We start from the raw sequence: 8716 nt of genomic DNA, 5'->3' as shown, positions 1-8716 counted from the left end.
GTCGGATGAGAGCTCCATGTACAGTCTGTAAATAAAGTAGTGTGTAGACTACTGACTGTCTCTTTCTTCTGTGATGGGATACCAGAAGACGAGTGTGCTCCTCTCAGGATGGAGGGGTCGCTTATTACTGGTCTCTCTGGACTGAGGGCATTTTCCAGCCAGAGAGTGACCACCGGAGAGAAGCCTCGGTGTCTTGGGAAGGTGGCACCCTTCCCGGGGGTGTTTTTCCAACAGTAGCAAATCAGTTGTGTCAGGTGGTGGTGTGGTTGCTCGCGAGTAAACAGGCAAGACTCCGAACTGTCTTTTCCAGGCTTTATTCTTAGTGCAAACTATTTACAGTGAAGAACATCGTAAGTTCATGTCTGGCTCAGTTGCTAGCAGAATCTGGGAGTGGTCGGTCCTTGTACCTCCCCCAGCATAACAGTTGAGTGACCCCCAACCTTCTACTCCCCTCCCTGCGCCAAAACTTACTGCGCAGAATGGGCGCTGGCAAAGGGGTACTTCCCTCCCCTCCGCTTTGCTCAGGCTCGGTGTTGAGGCTCTCCCTAGCATCCCCTGGTCCCACCACCTCCTCTCCACTGGAGGTGGGGCTTTCCTCCTCGCTAGAGGAGTAACTGCTTCGCAAGATTTTCGGAGGTTCCCTATAACACTTGCCCTTCCACCTTTCGCCTCTGAGCATATGGCAGTTCCCTGACAAGTTGCATGCAAGCAATTGAATGGTTAAGAGGAAGGCAGCTCTAAGCAACGCCGTTCTAGACAGGAAGCTAGCGTTGCCTAAATCCAGCTAGTGAAGGAGAATGCCAAAGCTGGTGAGGTTAGTTCAAATAAGAGCAAGCAGGCAAATAGATCCTAGACCCACCTTCATCTGGAACTGGCGACTCTGTGAAATAAAATTTGTAAATGAAAATCACAATGGTGAAACAAGTATGAGAGAATTCACAAGGAAAACATTCAGGAATAAGGGGCAAAGCAGGATTAAGGTTCTTAATCTGAAATAACTGGCACTCTTATCGAACAATCTGATTACGAAGTGTAACATTAATTAAATCCCCAATCTGCCTATTATTATTATTATTATTATTATTATTATTATTATTATTAATTACTTATACCCCGCCCATCTGGCTGGGTTTCCCCAGCCACTCTGGGTGGCTTCCAACAGGAGATTAAAAACACATTAAAACATCAGTCATAAAAAAAATAGGAAGTTGTCTTATCCTGGGTCAGAGCATTGGTTTGCCTAGCTCAGTACTGTCAACACTGGCCGGCAGCAGGTCCTCAGGGATTCAGGCAGGGAACGTTCCCAGCTCTACCTGAGAAGCTATGTATTGCACCTGGGCTCTTCCAAATGCAAAGCATGGGCTCTATCACCCCGAGGGCGTGTTTCAGGCAGGAATACATCAAATTTGTTACAGAAATGACGGGGGGGCACATCTTTAAAGCTGTTAAATGTCACAAATATTATGCCTGAATGCATCCTTTCGACGTGACAGCTCAGGGAAGAGACCTCGCTTGATCAATCATACAAAACCAACCCCATTTCCTCCATTCCAATGCCATTTTTGCCCTCGGAAAAAGGACTCTTTTCCCCTGCCACCTCCCACTACATCACTTGAGCGTTAGGACATGTTCACACACCCCACCCAGGGGTGACAATTGCTGAGCAGTTAGTTTCCAAAAGCCCATCGCCAGACTTGCCCCAGGCAATGGATGTGCAAAGGGAGCTCTCTTGCCCTTTGATGGTGGGCACTTGGGAGTTGCCTGGACATGTTTTGCCTATGCCAGGCATGTCCCAACTCAGCCCTCCCAATGTTTTGGGACTACAATGCCCATCATCCCTGACCCACAGGTCCTGTTAGCTAGGGATGATGGGAGTTGTAGTCCAGGCATAGGCAAACTCGGCCCTCCAGCTGTTTTGGGACTACAATGCCCATCATCCCTGACCACTGGACCTGTTAGGGATGATGGGAGTTGTAGTCCCAAAACAGCTGGAGGGCCAACTTGGGCCATGCCTGGCCTGCGCTAATCTTGTACCAAGGACTTGCCTGGACATGTTTGCCAAGGTTGAACTAATGTCACCCCTCCCCTTTGGTGACATGTCAGTGATGTAATGATGATGTATCAATGATGCTACTCGAAGTGTATTCTGGAGAAAAGAGGGAAGTTTTAAAAGTCGACGTTGCTCCATGCTCGGGGTTCTTACTCCTGGGGGGGGGGGACCTGAGGCGCAACAATAAAGAGCATGGTCTACTGACTGCTGTTTTGCTCCAAATTCCTGTGCTGGGACTTCCTTATTTTACTGACTGCATGGACCCGCGGGGGGACTGGCACCCCGGCGAGGTGGACTGTCAAGGAGTCTCTCACCCTGGAATTTCCCTGATCAAAATGTAGATTAAGGAAGCTTATTCCCAGCCATTTGCAGATCGCCAGGTCGTCAGGTAACTCCGTAACAGGAGCGAAGAGAACGGCGGGCGGAGAAAGCAGGCACCGGGGAAGCCATTGTCTCACCCTCGAGAACGCAGCCCCAGGCTTGCAGGGTGAGTGATCGATTCTCAAAAACAAAAGATCAAAGCCAGACTGGGAGTTTGGTATTACAATGGGAATTACAAAAGGATGGCTTTGGAAAAAGAAGTTGAAAAAAAAGAGGTCAGCTTTCATCTGAAATCGGAGAACGACGCAAGAATAAGAGCAGAGCGCGGATAGGAGGTTGGTAACGCAGCAAGCGGCTAGAACTTCTCCCTCGTAAAAAACTTGCTAAAAGTCATATAAACTGTGGCTAAAAGTAACAAAGAGTTGTATAAGAAGGGAATAGTTAAAGGAGGGAGCAGAGGGCAACTATTTTAGGACTTTAAAAGGCCCTCGATACAACGAAGGGTCTGAAAGAAGTAAAAAGAAAGGACCTTCCCTGTACTTTCACTTTTAAAAAAACAACTGCGCAACAAAGTAGAACTTGACCGAATATGCAGAATTGGATAAATTGACTGGGAAGATTCGATATCAGAAAGACCAAAAGTTTATCGAGGACTGGGGGAAATTTAAAGAATATCTGAAAAATATATGTGATGCACAGACAACGCTTGTTGGTTTTGAAGAGACTCTGTGAAATAGTAAGAAATACTGCAAAAAAGAGAGTAAGAGGAAAAGGAGTGGGGAAAGGCAAAATCATGTTTAGAAATGCGTCAATAAATAGAAATTTTTCGAAAGATTGACAGAGAAACTGAGGGAAGTCAAAAATTGAAGCATGAGTGTAAAATAATTTGTTGAATGTACAAAATTTGTTTGGAAAATGAATAAAAATTGTTTTTTTTAAAAAACGGAAGCTTATTCCCCCTTCAATATTAATGTTCAATGTGAATGCAAAAGACTCAGGTGTTATCAAGCACCAGGAAGCCTCGTCGAAACTCTTCGCCAACTCTTCGCTTCATCATTACACTCATATTACAAGCAGAATCTGCCAGGAGCGCCTTGCTCCAAGCCGGACAGGTTTTAACAGCGTGCAACTGGACCCGATTCACTATTTCTGAGGTAGAAATGTCTCCAGGAGGAGGCATCCCCAGCAAGGGAAATGGAAAGCTTGTCTATTTAAAAAGTTGCCCCCTCTGCCCAATCATCTTTAGTCATCTGAAGGCAGCCCTGTTTAGAGAAGCTTTGAATATTGGTTGAATCACTGTATTTTAATATTCTGCTGGAAGCCGCCCAGAGTGACTGGGGAAACCCAGCCAGATAGGTGGAGTATTAATATTAATATTATTAATAATAATAATTGTTGTTGTTGTTGTTGTTGTTGATGTAGCTGTCAGGAAAGGGGATTAGCCATGATAGCTAAGTGAATGTCCAGGCACAAACGGAAAGTTCCTCCGAGTAGCCGTTGTGGGGGTGACAAACAGTAATGGGTGGCTATTTCCTCCACACACTAAACTGCGATTCCCGGAAGCAACTGGCTGGCCAATGCCCAAAACAAGATGACTAGATTTTTTTGCATCTTATTGTATTTTAATATTTTGTTGGAAGACGCCCAGAGTGGCTGGGGAAACCCAGCCAGATGGGCGGGGTTTAAATTGTTGTCGTTGTTTATTAGATGGGTCTGATCCAGCAAATCTGCTCTTCTATTCTTATGACTGAGAATCAGCCATATTTAGAATCAAAGAACCAGTATCACTAATCAAAATAAGTAGATCTGACTCTGTACTCATTCTCTCCTGCAGGCCAACTTCAAAAATCAAACGTCTAACACATGGGTAGGCAAACTAAGCCCCAGGGGCTGGATCTGGCCCAATCGCCTTCTCAATCCGACCCACGGACGGTCAGCGTGTTTTTACATGAGTAGAAAGTGTGCTTTTATTTAAAATGCATCTGTCAGGGAACTGCCATCGGCTCAGGGGTGAGAGGGGAAAAGCCGGATGGATTACAGAGAGCCCCCAAAGATCGTGGGAAGCAGCACCTCCTCAGCGGAGGAGAGTAACCACGCCTCCAGTGGAGAGGAGCTTCAGGGCTCAGAGGAGGTGGTGCCAGGACACCTTGCCTGAGCAAAGCAGGGAGGAGAGAGGTCCTCCGTTACCCACACCCTCCCTGCGCAGTAGGTTTCTGCGCCGAGAGGGGAAGCGCAGACTGGGCATCAAGAAACTACTCTGCTGGGGAAGGTTTAAGGACCGCCCACTCACAGATTCTGCCAGTGAATGAGCGAGCCACGGAATTGAAGTCAGGCTGAAGCGGAAGAAGCAATGAACAAAATCCGCCCCCTCCTTTCTGAAACATTGTCAGCAGATTCTTGCAATGGGAGGGGTGAAACATCCTCAAAGGGGGCATGCCACCGCAGTATGCAGATTTGAAGGAGGTGTTCAGCGAGAGGCTGACAAGTTGCCCCCCCTATGACTGCCAAATCAACCTGCTTCCGGGGGCCCAGTTGCCAGTGGGTAAGGTGTATTCCATGTCCGACCAGGAGGTGCAAGAGTTGAGGCAGTTTATTGACAAGAACTTGAAGAGGGGTTTCATAACGGAATCAAAGGCCGTAGGGGGGAGTCCAGTGTTCTTTGTGGACAAGAAATCGACGAATCAGCACAGGATTGTAGTGGACTACCGCCTCTTGAACCAGGTAACGGAACCCGTAGCCTTCCCCATGCCCAGAATTGACGATGTTTTGACGCATGTGAGGCAGGGGAAAAATTTTACCAAGCTGGACCTAAGGGGAGCATACAATCTGATTAGAGTGAGAGAGGGGGACAAATGGAAGACGACCATGTTCACCCCCCTGGGGGCTTTTGAGTATCTCGTCATGCCATTTGTATCTCGTCATGCCTGGGGGCTCCACCTGCTTTCAAGCCTTTATGCACCACGTGTTGGGCCCCCTGCTGTACAAGAATTGCGTGGCCTTTTTGGATGACGTTTTAATCTTCTCTGGAAATGAAGCACAGCACGTAAAATACGTCAGGCAGGTGCTAGAGAGATTGAAAAAGCATCAGTTGTGGGTCAAGCTGGAGAAATGCCAATTCCATGCTCGAGAGGTGGAGTTCCTGGGATACTGACTGTCGGACAAGGGGCTGGCCATGGACCTGGAGAAGGTGAAAGCAGTGCTAGAATGGAAGAGCCCCAAAACAAAGAAGGATGTGCAGAGGTTCCTAGGGCTCAGCAACTTCTATAGGAAGTTCATCAAGAACTTTGCGCACTTGACAGCACCCATAACGGATTGTCTCAGCGGCAAGAAGTTTGCGTGGAACAAGGAAGCACAGCAGTCCTTTGAAAGGTTAAAGAAGGCTTCCGCCTCTGAGGAGCAGCTCCTGCATGTGGATCTGGGGAAGCCACTGAGAGTGGAGACGGACACTTCAGACCGGACCATCGGAGCAGTACTGTTGCAACAAGGGTCAGGGGAGGACTGGAGACCTTGTGAGTTTTTCTCCAGGAAACTGAGCAAGTCAGAGCAAAATTACACTGTTTATGACAAATAATTGCTGGCCATTTACGCGGCCTTTCGGCAGTGGATAAACTTTTTAATTGGGGCGCAGCACCAGATCCAGGTCCGAACGGACCACAAGAACCAGGAATACTGGCGGACAGCGCGTGTGCCTAACCAGAGACAGGTCAGATGGTCGCAGACGTTCTCACATTATCACTTCGAAATACAATACGTACCGGGGGGGGGGAATGTGAGGGCGGACGCACTTTCCAGGAAACCTGAGTACAAGGAAGGGGAAGGACCTCCTGTGGCCAGGCACATGTTCCCAGAGGACCGCTGGTCGTGTGGGGGAGCACTGGTAGGGGAGCAAGAACTGGCTGGGCTGACTAGAGACGATGAGTTTGCTCAGACTAAAATCAGGGAGCTTAGAGATGGAAAGGGGGAAAATGGGGGGTTTGAGGGAAAAGGAGGGCTCCTGTACTACAAAGGTGCACTGTATGTGCCAGGACAGACATTGAAGTCCAAGATACTTAGGCAGCTCCATGACAACCCAACAGCTGGGCATTTTGGGCAGGATAAGACCATGCTACTAGTCACCAGACAGTTCTGGTGGCCCAAGGTAAGGGAGGATGTACGAGAATATGTCCAGGGGTGCGACAGGTGCCAGAGGGCCAAGAACCGCACCAGTGGGGTTACTGGAACCCTTACCGACACTGGAGAGGCCCTGGGAGGTGGTGTCCATTGATTTTATGACAGATCTGCCCAAGTCAAGGGGGAAAACAGCGGTGATGGTGGTGGTCGGTCTACTGACCAAAATGTGTCATTTCGTGGCCTGCTCTCATGCGGTGTCAGCAGAGGAGACAGCCAGGCTGTTTGTGGACCACATTTTTAGGCTGCATGGGACGCCATTGAGGGTTGTATCTGATCGAGGAAGACAATTTACCTCGCAGTTCTGGCGGAAACTCATGAGCTTGCTGCAGGTAGAGGTGAGCTTCTCGACGGCAGGGCACCCAGAAACCAACGGCTAGGCCGAAAGAGCGAACGGAATATTGCAGCAGTACCTACACTGTTATGTCAGTGAGAGGCAGAATGATTGGGTAGAGAAATTGGCGCTAGCTGAGTTTGCGTACAACAACGCTGAACACGTGTCCACGGGAATGAGCCCCTTCATGGCCAATTACGGGTGTCACCCCAGGGCCTTCCCAGAGCGTGGAGAGGAGGAATGGAGTGTGCCAGTGGCGGAGCAATTTGCAGAAGAGATGGAGGCTTTGCACCAACAGCTCCGGCTAAATTTGGAAAGGGCTAAAGAAGTCTACAAAAGGCAGACAGACAGGCATCGCAGGCCAGGAGAGATCATATGGGTGGGGGACAGGATGCGGTTGTTGTCCCAGGGTTTGCCCCAAAGGGAGGTTGCAAAAAGTTGCAGCCTAGACGGCTGGGGCCCTTTGAGGTAATACAGCAGGTTAACCCAGTGACCTTCAGACTGAAATTGCCGGATAGCATGAGGATACATCCGGTGTTCCATAGGTCCCTGCTTTTGCATTATAGGGAGGGGTGGGGCTTCCCAGGGAGGGAGAAAGGGGTGACTACCCATCCATGGGCAGAGGAGAGGGAACACTGTAATGAAGCAACGGAAATACTCGATTCTAGGTGGAGAGGGCGCCAGGTAGAGTACTTGGTGGCCTGGGAGGGAGAACCTAGATCCGAAAACACGTGGGTTCCCGCAGAATCCATCACAGAGGGTTATCTGGTGGAAGAATTCCATGGTTTGTTCCCGCATAAGCCTAAACCCATAGCCAGGTTCTTGGAGGAGGAGTTCGGACCCACAGACGATGAAGGGGACTTCGTAGGTTTCCCTGCCTCAGAAGAGGAGGAAGGCTGCCGGGAGGAGTCTGAGGGAGAAGAATCAGACTGGGAGGTCCAACCAGCAAGAAGGGAACAGAGAGGATGGGAAGCAGCTTTTGAATCCACGGAGGAGGATGACAGTTCTTTCCGGGGTTTTCCTACATCGCCGGCTGACGCTCTAGAGGAGGAGACATTTAAAGACCTCACCAACGGGGAGAGGGGTCTTGAGGAGGGGGTGGATGTCAGGGAACTGCCATTGGCTCAGGGGCGAGAGGGGAAAAGCCAGATGGATTACAGAGAGCCCCCAAAGATTGTGGGAAGCAGCACCTTCTCAGCGGAGGAGAGTAACCACGCCTCTAGTGGAGAGGAGCTTCAGGGCTCGGAGGAGGCGAGGTGGTGCCAGGACACCTTGCCTGGGCAAAGTAGGGAGGAGAGAGGTTCTCCGTTGCCCACGCCCAGTAGGCTTCCGCGCCTAGAGGGGAGGCGCAGATTGGGCATCAAGAAACTACTCTGCTGGGGAAGGTTTAAGGACCGCCCACTCACAGATTCTGCCAGTGAATGAGCGAGCCACAGAATAGTGGCGCTCTGCATGGTGAAGGGTTTTTGGCACCAATAACGAGGCTTTACAGCCGACCAGGGAGGCATTTGCCTGACTGCTCTCGAGTAACCCCCTGATATCCTTACAGCATCTCTGGGTTATTTGAGGGGCATAGGAATTCATTCTTTTTTTTCTTTTTATACAAAATATAGTCGGTCCCACAAGGTCTGAGGGACAGTTGACTGGCTCCCTGCTAAAAAAGTTTGCTGACCCCTGGTCTAACAAGTATCTGTGAGATAATCGACATAGGAAAGCTATCCTGTTTTCTGTAGAAAGAGCCAGTTTAAACAGGCCACATTTACTGAACCCTTCACCTTTACTTTTAAATCAAACCACACTTCATTACTATGCTCAGTTTTTCATATATCCAAAGCTACCTTACA

The sequence above is a fragment of the Podarcis pityusensis genome (assembly GCF_964106645.2).
Source record: "Podarcis pityusensis genome assembly, chromosome: W".
In the NCBI taxonomy this organism is placed as follows: domain Eukaryota; kingdom Metazoa; phylum Chordata; class Lepidosauria; order Squamata; family Lacertidae; genus Podarcis; species Podarcis pityusensis.
Note: the sequence above shows the minus strand (reverse complement) of the source record.